The sequence below is a fragment of the Schistocerca serialis genome, chromosome 2 (assembly GCF_023864345.2).
Source record: "Schistocerca serialis cubense isolate TAMUIC-IGC-003099 chromosome 2, iqSchSeri2.2, whole genome shotgun sequence".
NCBI lineage: Eukaryota > Metazoa > Arthropoda > Insecta > Orthoptera > Acrididae > Schistocerca > Schistocerca serialis.
In genome coordinates, this window is record NC_064639.1 from 1,099,799,673 (window position 1) to 1,099,819,826 (window position 20,154).

Below are 20,154 nucleotides of genomic sequence, written 5' to 3' on the forward strand. Positions count from 1 at the left end.
CAAAGGAGGTGGCTTACAAAACACTCGTTCGACCTATACTTGAGTATTGCTCATCAGTGTGGGATCCGTACCAGATCGGGTTGACGGAGGAGATAGAGAAGATCCAAAGAAGAGCGGCGCGTTTCGTCACAGGGATATTTGGTAACCGTGATAGCGTTACGGAGATGTTTAACAAACTCAAGTGGCAGACTCTGCAAGAGAGGCGCTCTGCATCGCGGTGTAGCTTGCTCGCCAGGTTTCGAGAGGGTGCGTTTCTGGATGAGGTATCGAATATATTGCTTCCCCCTAGTTATACCTCCCGAGGAGATCACGAATGTAAAATTAGAGAGATTAGCGCGCGCACGGAGGCTTTCAGACAGTCGTTCTTCCCGCGAACCATACGCGACTGGAACAGGAAAGGGAGGTAATGACAATGGCACGTAAAGTGCCCTCCGCCACACACCGTTGGGTGGCTTGCGGAGTATAAATGTAGATGTAGATGTAATCTGTCACTTGATTTGCAGGGTCATCCCTCTTGTAATATTTTACATAGGTGTTATTTTGTTATTTATTACTTTAATACTGTACCGGAGACCAAGTACATTCAACTGATTTCAAGATTTAAAATTATTATAAAAAACAGTTATTATAGTTGCACTTACCCACCCACACACATACACATGCAAGGGCGAGTTGCTATTTCACAATTGAGTCGCGTGCGTATTTAAGAATTCACATTTTTCCCCTAAAACAAGTTGTGATTCACATCTCCTTCTTAACCATCGGAGAAACTGGATCTACTCGTCACCACACCGACAAAGTAGTAGTTAGTCTTACGTTCAATCCATTAGTTTGCGATAAGTCGTCGTGATGTGGAACGAGTTACATTATATTTATCTTACACATTCTTGTAAAAGTATGCTTACATGCTGAGGATTTACTATTTTTCTTAATACGTTAGTAATTCTTGCACACCACCTCTATGTTTTGCATTTAATATTGGCGCTGCGTCTTGTATGTATGATAAGTCGTAGGGGCTCAGTTGATGGTTTCCTCTTTTTCCTTTTTTGTATGGTACCATGGAACCATGACAAAGAAATAAATAAAGGTGTTTGGTGATTTATTGTGATCCGTTAGCTAGAATGGTTTAAGAAGTCTTAAAAATATTTCCTCTCCTCATTAACTGTGCAGTGATAATTAAATGTATGTTTAGCTCACTTTGTTACGCCACTTAATACGATTTTTAATGAGATATAGATTCAGATTCAGATTCTTTATTAGTCATTCAGCATTGTTACATGCAATAGACTTCGTCAGTTCACTTAAACTATTAATTTTGCAAAAAAAAATTTTTACACATTTAAGTTGTATTAGGCATTCCTAAAAATTCTTCTAATGAATAGAATGGATTGGTTAACAAGAAGTTATGAACATTGTCTTTAAATAATTTGTCAAGCTTGATTGACCCATTTTTAGACAATTTGTTATATAATTTAATTGCCATGTACTTAGACTATTGTTAGTTTCAGCTAATCTATTTTGTGGCAACAGCAGAGAAGTACACGTTCTTGTATAGTAGCCATGTCTTTCATTTGTTACACTTAAATTAGGTAGTTCAGCAAGTATGTAGTTAACACTGTCAAGAATATATAAATTAATTACTGTTAAAATTCTATATTTAGTGAACAATGGTTACAATGTGTTCTATTATCTACCTTAGCCATTACTCTGATTGCTTTCTTCTGGATCACCATAATTTCATTTATTTTTCTGCTGTTTCCCCGAAGTATTAACCCATACCTTAAAACAGATTGAAAAAAGGCGAAGTACGCTGTCCTTACGTACTCAAATGTCACACAACACATCAGTCTCTTCAACAAATATATAACTCTTGACAACCTAACCACTATGTGATCAACATGTGAGTTCCATGTTAGACTGTTGTCAAGTACAATACCTAAAAACTTTGCCTTTTGTTTTTCTATTTTTGTAGTCTTTGATAGACTGAACCACATATTCTGAGTCTTTTCCTCATTTAATAGCAGACCATTGGCGTTAAACCATGATGTTGCATTTTCTTTTGCCAATTTCATATCACTTACAAGGTTATCAAGTACATGGTTTACAGATAGAAAAGTTGTGTCATCTGCATACATATATGTCTTTACATCTATATTTCCTGGTAAATCATTTATGTGTACAAGGAAAAGAAGTGGTCCCAATTTAGATCCCTGTGGCACTCCATGTTGAACCTCGAGTATGTTTGACAGATGACTTCCTGAACTCACCACCTGGTTCCTTTTATTGAGGTATGATTTGATGAGTTTTAAACTTTTATCACATATTCCATAGTACTCAAGTTTAGAGAGCAGAAGTGAGTGGTCAACACAGTCAAAAGCTTTGCTCAGATCACATAAGGTTACCTGTGCGTGCGCATGGTCCTCAAATGCTGCTAGAATGTCTCTGACTAAGAGCTCTATGGCATGTATAGCTGACCTTCCTTTTCTGTAACCAAACTGTGATGCACTTAACATACCATTTAGTTCTAGGTGCTCATACATCTGCTTATATATTATGCCTTCAAATACTTTTCCTAGTACTGGAATTAGTGAAATTGGTCTGTAGTTTGCAGGATCTGATTTGACACCCTTCTTAAAGACTGGAGTTACCTTGGATAGTTTGAGAGGATCAGGAAAAAACCCTTCTATGAGACACAGGTTTATAGAAAATGTTAATGGTGCTGCAATGTAATACCTGAAGATAGACGCTGACTGTGGACATTGTATCACACAGTCCATTTTACTGTTCAGAGATGTCATTAAAACCGCCCAGTGATGTAAAAAAAAAATGCATGAGCAGCACCCATTAGACGGAGGGGGACCGACTGCCGATCAGTTCCAGTCATTCTACCAGGACGGAGGAACACGGCTCGTGTTGTCTGTAGTTCAACCATGCCTAGACGGTCAATACTGGGGATCGATAGCGCCCGCATTGTCACTTTGTGCCAGGAAGGGCTCTCAAAAAGGGAAGTTTCCAGGCGTCTCGGAGTGAACTAAAGCGATACAGAGAGACAGGAACTGTGGAGGACACACCTCGCTCAGGCAGCCCAAGAGCTACTACTGCAATGGATGACCGCTATCTACGGATTATGGCTCAGAAGAAGCCTGACAGCAACAACACCATGTTGAATAATTGTTTTCGTGCAGCCGCAGGACGTCGTTTTATAACTCAAACTGTGTGCAACAGGCTACATGATGCGCACCTTCTCTTCCGACGTCTATGGCGAGGTCCATCTTTGCAGCCACGACACCATGCAGCGCGGTACAGATGGGCCCAAAACATGCCGAATGGACCGCTCAGGATTGGCATCAATTTTCTTCACCGATGAGTGTCGTATATGGCTTTAACCAGACAATCGTCGGAGGCTTGTTTGGAGGCAACCCAGTCAGGTTGAACGCCTTAGACACATTGTCCAGCGAGTGCAGCAAGGTGGAGGTTCCGTGCTGTTTTGCGGTGGCATTACGTTGGGCCGTCGTACGCCGCTGGTGGTCATGGAAGGCGCCGTAAGGGTTGTACGATACGTGAATGCCATCCACCGACCGACAGTGCAACCATATCGGCAGCAAATTGACGAGGCATTCGTCTTCATGGACGACAATTCGCGCCATCATTATGCACATCTTGTGAATGACTTCCTTCAGGATAACGACTCGCTCGACTAGAGTGGCCAGCATGTTCTCCAGACATGAATCCTATCGAACATGCCTGGGATGGACTGAAAAGGGCTGTTTATGGACGACGTGACCCACTAACCACTGTGAGGGATCTACGCCGATTCGTCTCTGAGGAGTGGGACAATCTGGACCAACAGTGCGTTTATGAACTTGTGGATAGTATGCCACGACGAATACAGGCATGCACCAATGCAAGAGGACGTGCACTGTGTATTAGAGTACCACCACCTCTGAAGGCCTCGCTGAATGGTGGCACAACATGCAATGTATGGTTTTCTTGAGCAATAAAAAGCGCGGAAATGATGATTATGTTGATCTCTATTTCAATCTTCTGTACAGGTTCCGGAACTCCCGGAACCGAGGTGATGCAAAACTTTCTTCTGTGGGAAACAAGTAGTTGTCAAGGAGAAAGATTTTCAAATTGCTTTCAGATTTGACTTTGTTGTCTGTCAGAAATTATTTGACACTCGAAAGGTGATCAAAACTTCCGGTGGCAACAATGGGCGCCCCCTTTTTGTGCTGATGACAATTTTAATGTGAAATAATGACTGTCATTCTTTCTTCCAGTTTTGTAGTTACGAATATCGTTCTTCCTTCTGTATTTTAATAACAAAATTAATGTGGGAATAAGTATACTGTGTAGCAATAGGCTGAACATCTGAAAAGATGTCGACGAGATAATCATGGGGAACACCACATATTAAACTGACAGCACATTTTTGAGCATCGATCATTATCTTTCTTAAAGATAAATTACACAGAACTTTATATCGTACAGCGTTATTGAATGATGGTAATAAAAATGTGATAACTTAATGGTTTGTCTCTCCCATAGACTAGTAATGATCCGAAGCTTAAATCTGGCTGAATTGAGTTTCCTTAGGAGTTGAAAAATAGGTTTTCCTTTGTTCAGTTTGAGTTCTCATAGATATGGAAACCAAAATTTTAAATTTCCGAGCTACCTACTGTTTTCACGTCATGTGCTAAATTTATCATTGCAGTATTACCATTAGATTCGCAGAACTGACTATGTTATGTATTTTGGGAATTGGAAGTGAGACGATCTGTAGAAAATCTCTCAGTAGCACTTTAAAAACATTACCATCTCTTCTGTTGCTGTATGTTTGTTCGGGCTGATTACAACACTAGAGTCATCTACAAAAAGAATTGTATAATAGAGACAAAGTCCTTTGCATGTTTGAGGACGAACAGTGGACATACAACTGAGAAATGTGGAACCCCATAGTTTAATTCTCAGATGTAAGGAGAAGTAATGTGTACGTACTGTTATTTAGTACCTTTTAGTTTCTAGTTCGATATCATATGCATAATACACCCTTAGAGGTGCAGTTTACACAATAAGTGCAGCTAACTGTAAATTAAACGTAGATACGCAACTTGGGAAACATGGTAGCTAAATGTGTTGTTTGTATTCCACAGGGCAGAAGCAGTGTTCAAAACGTATTTGATAAAAGCGTAGTACTGAATGGGTACATAGTCTCTATAACTTGTTGAACGGGTAAAACAAAGGTAGGGTCCGATACAAAACATTCATTTATAATGTCGTATAATAAATGGAGTTGTACGGCAGATATTTTAAATCTTCAGTTTTAGAAAAAATTGCTGTTACAATCATTCAATAAGCATTACGTGCTGACGAGAGGAGTAGAGAAGTTCTGTGGCTGTTTTAAGTTATGAATGCTCATTTCAACACAGGGTACCAGTAAGAAGAAATCCACGGTTACCTTAAAGGTGGCATACAATGCAGCAGTAAGTGGTAATGTCTAGGAGGAGCGATTCGTTCGAGAAAAATAACCAAATATTTAGATGTTCGTTTTCTTTAAGTCACGCGTTTTTCAGTAGCGTCTCATACGTCAAATGTTTTCATTTGACTATAGTTGTTTACAGATCTGTACATCAATCTAAAAAAAAGTCTGCCTCGGGCATGGATGTGTGTGTTGTCCTTAGGTTAGTTAGGTTTAAGTAGTTCTAGGTTCCATGAACCATGGACCATGCCGCTGGTGGGGAGGCTTGCGTGCCTCAGCGATACAGATAGCCGTACCGTAGGTACAACCACAACGGAGGGGTATCTGTTGAGAGGCCAGACAAACGTGTGGTTCCTGAAGAGGGGCAGCAGCCTTTTCAGTAGTTGCAAGGGCAACAGTCTGGATGATTGACTGATCTGGCCTTGTAACAATAACCAAAGCGGCCTTGCTGTGCTGGTACTGCGAACGGCTGAAAGCAAGGGGAAACTACGGCCGTAATTTTTCCCGAGGGCATGCAGCTTTACTGTATGATTAAATGATGATGGCGTCCTCTTGGGTAAAATATTCCGGAGGTAAAAATAGTCCCCCATTCGGATCTCCGGGCGGGGACTACTCAAGAGGATGTCGTTATCAGGAGAAAGAAAACTGGCGTTCTACGGATCGGAGCGTGGAATGTCAGATCACTTAATCGTGCAGGTAGGTTAGAAAATTTAAAAAGGGAAATGGATAGATTAAAGTTAGATATAGTGGGAATTAGTGAAGTTCGGTGGCAGGTGGAACAAGACTTCTGGTCAGGTGACTACAGGGTTATAAACACAAAGTCAAATAGGGGTAATGCAGGAGTAGGCTTAATAATGAATAGGAAAACAGGAATACCGGTAAGCTACTACAAACAGCATAGTGAACGCATTATTGTGGCCAAGATAGATACGAAGCCCACACCTACTACAGTAGTACAAGTTTATATGCCAACTAGCTCTGCAGATGACGAAGAAATTGAAGAAATGTATGATAAAATAAAAGAAATTATTCAGATAGTGAAGGGAGACGAAAATTTAATAGTCATGGGTGACTGGAATTCGAATGTAGGAAAAGGGAGAGAAGGAAACGTAGTAGATGATTATGGATTGGGGCTAAGAAATGAAAGAGGAAGCCGCCTGGTAGAATTTTGCACGGAGCACAACTAAATCATAGCTAACACTTGGATTATGAATCATGATAGAAGGTTGTGAACATGGAAGAACCCTGCAGATACTAAAAGGTATCAGATAGATTATATAATGGTAAGACAGAGATTTAGGAACCAGGTTTTAAATTGTAAGACATTTCAAGGGGCAGATGTGGACTCTGACCACAATCTATTGGTTATGACCTGTAGAATAAAACTGAAGAAACTGCAAAAAGGTGGGAATTTAAGGAGATGGGACCTGGATAAACTGAAAGAACCAGAGGTTGTACAGAGTTTCAGGGAGAGCATAAGGGAACAATTGACAGGAATGGGGGAAAGAAATACAGTAGAAGAAGAATGGGTAGCTTTGAGGGATGAAGTAGTGAAGGCAGCAGAGGATCAAGTAGGTAAAAAGACGAGGGCTAGTAGAAATTCTTGGGTAACAGAAGAAATATTGAATTTAATTGATGAAAGGAGAACATATAAAAATGCAGTAAATGAAGCAGGGAAAAAGGAATACAAACGTCTCAAAAATGAGATCGACAGAAAGTGCAAAATGGCTAAGCAGGGATGGCTAGAGGACAAATGTAAGGATGTAGAGGCTTATCTCACTAGAGGTAAGATAGATACTGCCTACAGGAAAATTAAAGAGACCTTTGGAGATAAGAGAACCACTTGTATGAACATCAAGAGCTCAGATGGAAACCCAGTTCTAAGCAAATAAGGGAAAGCAGAAATGTGGAAGGAGTATATAGAGGGTCTATACAAGGGCGATGCACTTGAGGACAATATTATGGAAATGGAAGAGGATGTAGATGAAGATGAAATTGGAGATACGATACTGCGTGAAGAGTTTGACAGAGCACTGAAAGACCTGAGTCGAAACAAGGCCCCGGAGTATACAACATTCCATTGGAACTACTGACGGCCTTGGGTGAGCCAGTCCTGACAAAACTCTACCATCTGGTGAGCAAAATGTACGAAACAGGCGAAATACCCTCAGACTTCAAGAAGAATATAATTATTCCAATCCAAAAGAAAACAGGTGTTGACAGATGTGAAAATTACCGAACAATCAGTTTAATAAGCCACAGCTGCAAAATACTAACACGAATTCTTTACAGACGAATGGAAAAACTAGTAGAAGCCGACCTCGGGGAAGATCAGTTTGGATTCCGTAGAAATGTTGGAACACGTGAGGCAATACTGACCTTAAGTCTTATCTTAGAAGAAAGATTAAGGAAAGGCAAACGTACGTTTCTAGCATTTGTAGACTTAGAGAAAGCTTTTGACAATGGTGACTGGAATATTCTCTTTCAAATTCTAAAGGTGGCAGGGGTACAATACAGGGAGCGAAAGGCTATTTACAATTTGTACAGAAACCAGATGGCAGTTATTAGAGTCGAGGGACATGAAAGGGAAGCAGTGGCTGGGAAGGGAGTAAGACAGGGTTGTAGCCTCTCCCCGATGTTATTCAATCTGTATATTAAGCAAGCAGTAAAGGAAACAAAAGAAAAATTCGGAGTAGGTATTAAAGTCCATGGAGAAGAAATAAAAACGTTGAGGTTTGCCGATGACATCGTAATTCTGTCAGAGACAGCAAAGGACTTGGAAGAGCAGTTGAACGGAATGGATGGTGGTTTGAAGGGAGGATATAAGATGAACATCAACAAAAGCAAAACGAGGATAATGGAATGTAGTCGAATTAAGTCGGGTGATGTTGAGGGTATTAGATTAGGAAATGAGACACTTAAAGAGGCAAAGGAGTTTTGCTATTTGGGGAGTAAAATAACTGATGATGGTCGAAGTAGAGAGGATATAAAATGTAGACTGGCAATGGCAAGGAAAGCGTTTCTGAAGAAGAGAAATTTGTTAACATCGAGTATAGATTTAAGTGTCAGGAAGTCATTTCTGAAAGTATTTGTATGGAGTGTAGCCATGTATAGAAGTGAAACATGGACGGTAAATAGTTTGGACAAGAAGAGAATAGAAGCTTTCGAAGTGTGGTGCTACAGAAGATTGCTGAAGATTAGATGGGTAGATCACATAACTAATGAGGAACTATTGAATAGGATTGGGGAGAAGAGAAGTTTGTGGCACAACTTGACCAGAAGAAGGGATCGGTTGGTAGAACATGTTCTGAGGCATCAAGGGATCACCAATTTAGTATTGGAGGGCAGCGTGGAGGGTAAAAATCGTAGGGGGAGACCCAGAGATGAATACACTAAGCAGATTCAGAAGGATGTAGGTTGCAGTAGGTACTGGGAGATGAAGAAGCTTGCACAGGATAGAGTACTGAAGACCACAACAACAACAACAGGTTCTAGGGGACTGATGACCTCAGATGTTAAGTCCCATAGTGCTCAGACCCATTTGAACCATCAATATAATATGCTTCTACATCACTAAAACTATATTGCTTACTTTCAGTGAGTTTACGGAAATTTTACTATGTAATTTGTCTGTCCTACTTAGAGCTTTCACTACAGTATTGTTTCACCAGGTGTTACCTCGTAGGTTTACTGAAAAGATACATTCTCTATTAGCTACAGATTTCTGCAAGCATACACTCCTGGAAATTGAAATAAGAACACCGTGAATGCATTGTCCCAGGAAGGGGAAACTTTATTGACACATTCCTGGGGTCAGATACATCACATGATCACACTGACAGAACCACAGGCACATAGACACAGGCAACAGAGCAAGCACAATGTCGGCACTAGTACAGTGTATATCCACCTTTCGCAGCAATGCAGGCTGCTATTCTCCCATGGAGACGATCGTAGAGATGCTGGATGTAGTCCTGTGGAACGGCTTGCCATGCCATTTCCACCTGGCGCCTCAGTTGGACCAGCGTTCGTGCTGGACATGCAGACCGCGTGAGACGACGCTTCATCCAGTCCCAAACATGCTCAATGGGGGACAGATCCGGAGATCTTGCTGGCCAGGGTAGTTGACTTACACCTTCTAGAGCACATTGTGTGGCACGGGATACATGCGGACGTGCATTGTCCTGTTGGAACAGCAAGTTCCCTTGCCGGTCTAGGAATGGTAGAACTATGGGTTCGATGACGGTTTGGATGTACCGTGCGCTATTCAGTGTCCCCTCGACGATCACCAGTGGTGTACGGCCAGTGTAGGAGATCGCTCCCCACACCATGATGCCGGGTGTTGGCCCTGTGTGCCTCGGTCGTATGCAGTCCTGATTGTGGCGCTCACCTGCACGGCGCCAAACACGCATACGACCATCATTGGCACCAAGGCAGAAGCGACTCTCATCGCTGAAGACGACACGTCTCCATTCGTCCCTCCATTCACGCCTGTCGCGACACCACTGGAGGCGGGCTGCACGATGTTGGGGCGTGAGCGGAAGACGGCCTAACGGTGTGCGGGACCGTAGCCCAGCTTCATGGAGACGGTTGCGAATGGTCCTCGCCGATACCCCAGGAGCAACAGTGTCCCTAATTTGCTGGGAAGTGGCGGTGCGGTCCCCTACGGCACTGCGTAGGATCCTACGATCTTGGCGTGCATCCGTGCGTCGCTGCGGTCCGTTCCCAGGTCGACGGGCACGTGCACCTTCCGCCGACCACTGGCGACAACATCGATGTACTGTGGAGATCTCACGCCCCACGTGTTGAGCAATTCGGCGGTACGTCCACCCGGCCTCCCGCATGCCCACTATACGCCCTCGCTCAAAGTCCGTCAACTGCACATACGGTTCACGTCCACGCTGTCGCGGCATGCTACCAGTGTTAAAGACTGCGATGGAGCTCCGTATGCCACGGCAAACTGGCTGACACTGACGGCGGCGGTGCACAAATGCTGCGCAGCTAGCGCCATTCGACGGCCAACACCGCGGTTCCTGGTGTGTCCGCTGTGCCGTGCGTGTGATCATTGCTTGTACAGCCCTCTCGCAGTGTCCGGAGCAAGTATGGTGGGTCTGACACACCGGTGTCAATGTGTTCTGTTTTCCATTTCCAGGAGTATAGTATTTGGTGTGACCAGTAGAGTGGTCGGAAGGCAGTGTTTGAGTTTGCAGTTCCACGAGCCAGTCACATTTAAGTGCACTTCATGGCGAACGGTGAATGTCATGTCGTGCTCGTCTAGTCTCGTCTGTTGCTTCCGCTGCGGTTTCTTAACACACTACATGGCTGAGCACATTTGCTATCCGATTTTGTTACTTATTGACAGATAGCGAGCCGTTAATTGTATCTATGTTTCTGATCCGCCTCGCAAGGCTTTAAGTGGAGATTTTGAGAAAATCTTTCGTAACTTTAGAGCATGTGTTCTATGTGGAAATGTTACTTTTCTGCGTTTGGGAGGTGAGTAATCACCGATGCACAGTTCATGATCAGTTTGCTGTTAATCCATCCCAATAGTAGAGCATTTACAGTAAATTCTTCACATTGCGAGCCAATCGGCCTAATTAATTGTATTTCAAAGCATCTAAATTTTCTTTTTTGCTCAGGTTGTCATGTGTTGTAATCATCACATGTCCCGAGTACTAATGTTACGTGTGTCAACGTGGCTTGATGACGTTTTGAAAGTAAGTGTACGTTTCACAACTCAAAACTTTCAAAGTCCGTTGAATTTTCTTGCCATCGTTTTTCTACTCAGACAAGAGGAAGATGAGGACAGCGGGAAAGGGAGGTTTTCAACGCCCTGTGGGTCTCCAAGTGCAATTTCTGCACCTCAAAACAGGGTTTTCCGTACGAAGAAGATCAAGAAATCAATTAACTATTTATCGAAGTGGTTACGTTGCTGTAGCTTGTCATTAGACACGTCAGGAGAAAGGTTGTATTCTTCTTGTTGGAGACAATCCTCTTGTGAGTCTTCCAAAAGTGTTTCAAACTGGTAGAATCTTGTCGTTAGCTGTATATAAACGACACAAAGGAAACATGATAGTCACCTGTCGCTTCGAAATCAGTGATAGATATATTTTTAAAAAATTAATTAGTAATCACGGTTGATGGGAGACTTTAATATCACCAATAATCAAACAATACTGATCTTAGTATCAGCCGGTGTGTTCAAAAGGCGTCAGATCGATTTTTCTTCTCTGATTCTTGTAAAATGCCTTTTAGAGCACCGGCCCCAGCGACAAGAGTCATTAAATTCTCACATGTCGATACTGGCCGACATTAAATCAATAACTACCACAGGTGTACTTTTACGTAGAGTGTAGAGTAGAATGGAGAACGCCTGTACCAGCTGGCTGATGATGAACAGGAGTATGTAAACAGGTCACGAAACAAATGTTTCTAGTAGTTTGCTAAGTGGCTATTGATCATGGTCAGCAATCATGAACGAATCAGTTGTGTGTGTGTGTGTGTGTGTGTGTGTGTGTGTGTGTGTGAAGGCACGCGTTGCGGTAGATGGAATTGGAGGTATAAAAGACTGTACAATTTGCAATACACCTTGAACGATACAGCGGTTTGGAAACTTTACCCACTGGAAATATACAGGGTGTTTCAAAAATGACCGGTATATTTGAAACGGCAATAAAAATTAAACGAGCAGCAATAGAAATACATCGTTTGTTGCAATATGCTTGGGACAACAGTACATTTTCAGGCAGACAAACTTTCGAAATTACAGTAGTTACAATTTTCAACAACAGATGGCGCTGTGGTCTGGGAAACTCTATAGTACGATATTTTCCACATATCCACCATGCGTAGCAATAATATGGCGTAGTCTCTGAATGAAATTACCCGAAACCTTTGACAACGTGTCTGGCGAAATGGCTTCACATGCAGATGAGATGTACTGCTTCAGCTGTTCAATTGTTTCTGGATTCTGGCGGTACAACTGGTCTTTCAAGTGTCCCCACAGAAAGAAGTCACAGGGGTTCATGTCTGGCGAATAGGGAGGCCAATCCACGCCGCCTCCTGTATGTTTCGGATAGCCCAAAGCAATCAAACGATCATCGAAATATTCATTCAGGAAATTAAAGACGTCGGCCGTGCGATGTGGTCGGGCACCATCTTGCATAAACCACGAGGTGTTCGCAGTGTTGTCTAAGGCAGTTTGTACCGCCACAAATTCACGAAGAATGTCCAGATAGCGTGATGCAGTAATCTTTTCGGATCTGAAAAATGGGCCAATGATTCCTTTGGAAGAAATGGCGGCCCCGACCAGTACTTTTTGAGGATGCAGGGACGATGGGACTGCAACATGGGGCTTTTCGGTTCCCCATGTGCGCCAGTTCTGTTTATTGACGAAGCCGTCCAGGTAAAAATAAGCTTCGTCAGTAAACCAAATGCTGCCCACATGCATATCGCCGTCATCAATCCTGTGCACTATATCGTTAGCGAATGTCTCTCGTGCAGCAATGGTAGCGGCGCTGAGGGGTTGCCGCGTTTGAATTTTGTATGGATAGAGGTGTAAACTCTGGCGCATGAGACGATACGTGGACGTTGGCGTCATTTGGACTGCAGCTGCAACACGGCGAACGGAAACCCGAGGCCGCTGTTGGATCACCTGCTGCACTAGCTGCGCGTTGCCCTCTGTGGTTCCCGTACGCGGTCGCCCTACCTTTCCAGCACGTTCATCCGTCACGTTCCCAGTCCGTTGAAATTTTTCAAACAAATCCATTATTGTATCGCTTTTCGGTCCTTTGGTTACATTAAACCTCCGTCGAAAACGTCGTCTTGTTGCAACAACACTGTGTTCTAGGCGGTGGAAATCCAACACCAGAAAAATCCTCTGTTCTAAGGAATAAACCATGTTGTCTACAGCACACTTGCACGTTGTGAACAGCACACGCTTACAGCAGAAAGACGACGTACAGAATGGCGCACCCACAGACTGCGTTGTCTTCTGTATCTTTCACATCACTTGCAGCGCCATTTGTTGTTGAAAATTGTAACTACTGTAATTTCGAAAGTTTGTCCGCCTGAAAATGTACTGTTGTCCCAAGCATATTGCAACAAACGGTGTATTTCTATCGCTGCTCGTTTAGTTTTTATTGGCGTTTCAAATATACCGGTCATTTTTGAAACACCCTGTAGGTGCAGATGTTAAGGAGTTCCTGAACGCTGTCACTAATTTCCTTGAAAAGTGCGTTACTTACTCGGAGAACTACTCGTGTCAACATTGATTTGAGGCGGCTTTGAAAGCGGGACCCAGCCTCGCAGCTCCGCCGTTTACAGCCGACACAGAGGCTGCAGAGTTGATTGCCACTCTGCTCCTCGCGTGCGCAGTGAAAGTAGAGCGCGCGCTGTGTGCGGAGCGCAGCGCGCGGCGCGGCCGGCAGAGGGAGCGGCGGGGGCCGCCGGCTCGCCCGTATTTCCGATGCCGCGGCGCGGCTAATTGAAGAGGCCGGCGGAGAGGCGCGTGCGCACTGCAGCTCCAGCGGCGAGCGGCGCGCCAGAGAGACACACAGTGCCGCCGCCCACTCCGCGCGGCACGCAGGGTAAAACAAAACTGCACCGCGTGCCACTCTGCCAGCCGTCGAGCTTTCACTTTACACTGATTGTGTGCCGCGTGGTGCAATGGTCACTACAAGTGCGAGATGAACGACATGCCACTGTTACAGCTTTGAGTTCATGTCATCTGCTCGCGGTTCCGTATGTCCCTATATCTGCGAGTTAATTGTAGGAGCTACTAAAATATATTTCGTTCGCAATTAATGCACTGGCAGAAAAAATCGCGACATCAAAAAATTATTAATGTACCGGGTGATCAAATAGTCAGTATAAATTTGAAAACTGAATAAATCACGGAATAATGTAGATAGAGAGATAAAAATTGACACACATGCTTAGAATGACATGGGGTTTTATTAGAACCAAATAAATACAAAAGTTCAAAAAATGTCCGACAGATGGCGCTTCATCTGATCTGAATAGCAGTAACCAAGTAAGACAAACCAAAGATGATGTTCTTTACAGGAAATGCTCAATATGCCCACCATCATTCCTCAACAATAGCTGTAGTCGAGGAATAATGTTGTGAACAGCACTGTAAAGCATGTCCTGAGTTACGGTGAGGCATTGGCGTCGGATGTTGTCTTTCAGCATCCCTAGGGATATCGGTCGATCACGACACACTTGCAACTTCAGGTAACACGAAAGCCAATAGTCGTACGCACTGAGGTCTGGGGACCTGGGAGGCCAAGCATGACGAAAGTGGCAGCTGAGCACACGATCATCACCAAGCGACACCTCTAGCAATATGGGGTGGAGCACCATCCTGCATAAACATCGTACGTTCCAGCAGGTGTTTATCAGCCAGGCTGGGGATGATGCGATTCTGTAACATGTCCGCGTACCTCTCACCCGTCACGGTAGCAGTTACAAAACCAGAATTAGTCGAAGAAAAAAGGACCGATAACGGTGGATGTAGTAAATCCAAACCTTAGCTTGACTTTCTCGTCGTGTAATGGAGTTTCCTCGACAGTTCTAGGATTTTCGGTAGCCCAAATTCTGCAGTTGTCGGCGTTGACAGACCCTCGGAGCGTGAAATGAGCTTCGTCGGTCCACAACACGTTACTCAGCCAATCGTTATCTTCCGCCATCTTTTGAAGCGCCCACACCGCAAATGCCCTCCGCTTCATCAAATCGCCAGGTAATAGTTCATGATGCCGATGGATTTTGTACGCATAGCATCGGAGGTTACGGCTCAGTGCCATCCAAACAGTAGCGTATGGAATGCCGGTGCGACGTGCGACTGCACGAGCGCAGTCTTCCCCGTGCATAGACGAACCCGCTAGTCTCCATTTCTTCCTGAACTGTCTCAGCAGCATTACGCCTTGTGATCGGTTGGCCACTGCGGGGTCTATGGTCTAAACAACCCGTGGCTTCAAACTTCGAAATCATTCTCGCCACAGCTGCATTTGTCAACGGACCTTTACCCGTTAGAATCCCCTTCCTATCGCTATAGGATCGTAACGCTGAACTAGCACATTCCCTGTGGTGTCACCGCCAGACACCACACTTGCTAGGTGGTAGCCTTTTAAATCGGCCGCGGTCCGCTAGTATACGACGGACCCGTGTGTCGCCACTGTCAGTAATAGCAGACCGAGCGCCACCACACGGCAGGTCTAGAGAGACGTACTAGCACTCGCTCCGTTGTACGGACGACTTAGCTAGCGATGCAACACTGACGAAGCCTCGTTTATTTGCAGAGAAGATAGTTAGAATAGCCTTCAGCTAAGTCAATGGCTACGACCTAGCAAGGCGCCATAGCAATTGATAGTTATCGTATGAAGCATGTCTCATCAAGAACGATGTATACAAATGATGGATTAAAGTACTTTTCTTTATAGCATTCATTCCGTATCCTGTTTCAGACCTCACGCCAGCCTGCGTGAGTTTAAGCGCGTGTCTTTCGGTTACCCGTCACTGTGGACTGGCTGTCTTGGCAGTCCACAACATTCCCCATTCTGATAATACAACTTCACTAAAAGCGCCTTTTCAGGTAACGTCAACATGCTGCGACTGCTGGCGCATCTGATTCTCTCTCTCATTACAGCTCTTTTTATACACAATTGTCATGCGCAGTCACTGACGTTTTGCTGTCCAGCGCCATCTGTCGGACGTTTTGTAAACTTTTTATTTATTTATTTTCGGTTCTAATAAAACCCCATGTCATTCCAAGCATGTGTATCAATTTTTACCTCTCTATCTACATTATTCCGTGATTTATTAAGTTTTCAGATTTATACTGACTTTTCGATCACCCGGTAGATTAAAGAAACTACGGGGATACATTTGTATAGGTAAATCATATAAGTGATTAACATTGCAAGACCACAGACTAATGCAAGTGAAAGATAATTCGTTGCAAATGTTAAATGCTGGTACATTAGCAATCTGTGTAGCTGCCAGAATATTGAATGCAGAAATGCAGACGTGAATGCATTGTGTTGTACAGGTGCCGGATGTCACTTTGACAGATGGAATTCCACGCTTGTTACACTTGCTCGGTCAATATTGAACCGTAAAATTACTTGACCAAAGGTTATTAATCACAATGAATACACAAAATGTAAAGTGGAAGTAGGTGCCAAAGAGTAACTGGTGAAATTACACACAATTTTCAGTAACACTCTTTATTCAAATTTGGTGCAAGACTTTGCAATATTAAAAAGAAAAACACAAATCATTTAACGAATAAGACACAATTTACGATAGGATAGGACTTTTAAATTATTATATAAAAATTTCACGCCAAGAAAAGGCAAGTACAGGTAAGCAATTTAACGTATACAACGCGACGCTTTATAATATTTCAAGCTCAGCTAAATTACAGGTGAAGTTCATTCCATTAATAAATGAATACAATTTGAATATATGGTTTCACTTTTGGGCAGACAAATTTCCCATTTGGTTACAACAGCCGTAGCTACGGCCGCCCACAACAGCCTCACTCAGGCTCATTAAATAGCGCAGAGTCTAACTTGTCTGCAACATATAAAGACAATCCTGTTTACAAAAGTTCTCAAAATAGAAAAACCAAAACGCATGAATCATGCACATGGGGTAGAGGGTGGGGTGGGGGGGGGGGGGACACTCACAGTTAATAACATTAACATTTCCAAAATATATAAAAAAGCGAATTTTACAAATATCTGCCAGTTAACTTACGGCAAACACACACGCTCGCAAGGTAGGACTTGCGAACCTTTACAACATTCTCCTTTCAAGGCAACAATTTCTACCTGTAATGAAATGGCAAACTTTTGCACGGCAAGGAAACACACTAATAACCAACTATCCGTCTAAAACACATAAGCACGTTGAGTACAAGCCTTAAACGGTATTGAATTGGAAAAACACACAACAGCTTTTGCTGACTAGAAACAATACAAAAAAAACCACTTCGGTGGACATTAACAACCTTGCTTGATTATAGCCAAATATATATAAACACAAATTTACGTAAGTTATAGCTTCCAAATGAGCAGGAATTCGTTATGCAATTGACTAGTTCTTACCACGAGGCAAAAGGAATTTTTCTTCTTTCTTAGAGTACCTTTTACACGTGCGTCTAGTAATACTAGTTATGGCAGGCGAGAGAATGGACCAGGTCTTAGTGCCTTGCATTCAGTCACTTGTGCCTTAGACTTCCACAGACATGGCAGAGGCTAACAGTCGAAAAACCCGTGGGTAAGCTGGGAGGGGAAAGAAGCAATCCGAACCACATATTTACTCTGAGTCCCCCGCCCCCCTTTCGCCCTCAAAAGGGGACAAACGGACCATCCTTTCTAATATTACCACCGGGTGGGCAGACGAGAATGAATGGCGGGAAACCCCCAAAATATACGGCTGGTATAATTAACAAGAATAAGTAAATTGAATTCAATTAAACTTCATCTGTTAACAATGAATACTCGACTTCTGGTGTGTTCCGACTACCAGGGCTGAACCAACGCAGCACCCACAAATGCTCTGCCGAGCCGCCCGCTGCCAGCCGTTTCAACGGACGCAGGAAGGCGCGCCGATTTTCAGAACCTCCTCGCCGGTCGACAGCATACGGCAAATTAGACCCCTCGCGGACCCACGCTTAGGAAAATTCCTTTCGCAAAGAGCAGTTAACACCCCATACCACGGAGCCGCTGCTCGCGTCGCTTACGCTGAAGCCGCGGTCTGCGTGTTGTCCCTCTAGCACCGGCAGAGAAGTCGCTTCTTGATGCGCCGACTGCCAACTCTCCACGAGAGCCCATACAGCCACTTCTTAAAGCCACGCGAACAGCCCACTATGCCCCTTTCCCGCTAGAGGGAGACACCGAAGCCATCAATTGCGACAACGGCGCAGCCGCCAGATAACGGAGGGCGACTGCTTCACGCTACGCGCTGCGGCGCGCTTTTCAAAGCTAACTTTACTACGGCTCAAATATGGCAACGGATAATGCTGTTTGTGGATGACGTTGGAGTCTTCGTCTGAGTGGCTACATTCCTGCCAACCTTTCTCCTGTATCGCAGAAGGAACATCCAGCTTTTCGTACCCCTGGTGTTCATAATGACGTCCTTCTCACCTTAAACGCATTCTTGACTAACATCACCTCAACGCGTACAAACTCAAAGGTAACTACGTCTCACCAGCTTTACGGCGTGCATTTAAGGTAAACTTGATCAGCATCATCATAGTGGTGCTACTAGAGCCACCCTTATGAGAATGGGGGAAATTTGAATGGACGCCGTCTTTCAGATGTAGAAACACGTCAGTCAGCTTTCGTTTATGTCGCACAATTCCTTCGTAATGTTGCCTGTTTTTTACGTAACTGTATTTGCAGCGCTCCAAAACCTCAGCCGGTTTCGCAAGACTATATCTTGTACTTATAAGTTACTGACTTATGCATAGAAACTGAAAGTTTACCTTGGTGTCAGCTGTAGGTTGTCGGGGAAATTGAAAGTTTACTTTGGTGTCAGCTTTAGATTCTCGGTCTCCCTGCTGCGATAACAAAACAACAAAGTTCTCCAGCAAACTTACGCATCTACAACAATACTCCCTGACAGTTCAGTAAATTCCCTCATGTGACTCGCTCTGGACAGTAAATGTATGTTACGATTTATGATATTCATTATTTGGATTTGCAGCTCCCTGTGTTTACTGTGTTTGCAGTTAAAATTGTAGGGTGTAAGGTCCGCCAGTTTGCAAAACACAGTGTTTTCCAAGTTCCCAAACATGTTTCAGCACCACTGCGCCATCTTCAGTGGGTTTCCGTTTTATTTAATCTTTACACTTGGTGTGACATGATGCTGAGCATAAAACAGCTTGACACACGAAAAGATGACAAGCTACCAGTAATAAATAATACACAAGTGGTCCTGAAAAATCATTCACACCAAGTGTAAAGATTAAATAAAACGGAAATTCACTGATGATGGCACAGTGGTGCTGAAACCTGTTTAGTTACTTGGGATAAACGGTGTTTTGCATAACGGGTGGACCTCACCCACTAAGATGTATGATGTTGACCATTATGCCGTTTCTTGTATGCTATGAGACACTGACTTGAAGCAGTATACATTCACTAGCGCTAATACGGATTACCGATCACAAAATGTATTATTACACATGTGTAAGATTATACAACAATAATATAACGTGCTAACATCGACACGCAATAAGTCATAGAGTAATACAATTATTTTCATCATATTGAGGGAGAATAGTGAAGTACCTCCACGCATAATTAGAAGGTAATAATGGAAAAACTCTGAGGCAGTACTGATTGCTATTACATGGGAATTTAGTAGTACTGGCTAATTAGTATGTAAGCAGCTACTGGTTCACTATAAACTATAAAACCTGCACCATGGTCCTGACTTAATAGTTACGTTGACTTATTACTAACCAAGGTAACGTTATAGTAAGACTCTGCATTCGCATTCGTTAGGAATGCTGGTAAAATCCGCACCTGCCTATCAAGTGTGCGCGTCATACCGACCAATGAGAGGACCAATATCACGGAACAATATGCCACACTCTCGAAAGTCGCCACTTTACAGCTCCTGTAAAGATGTAACACGTGGTGGTAGACGTTTCTCATTCC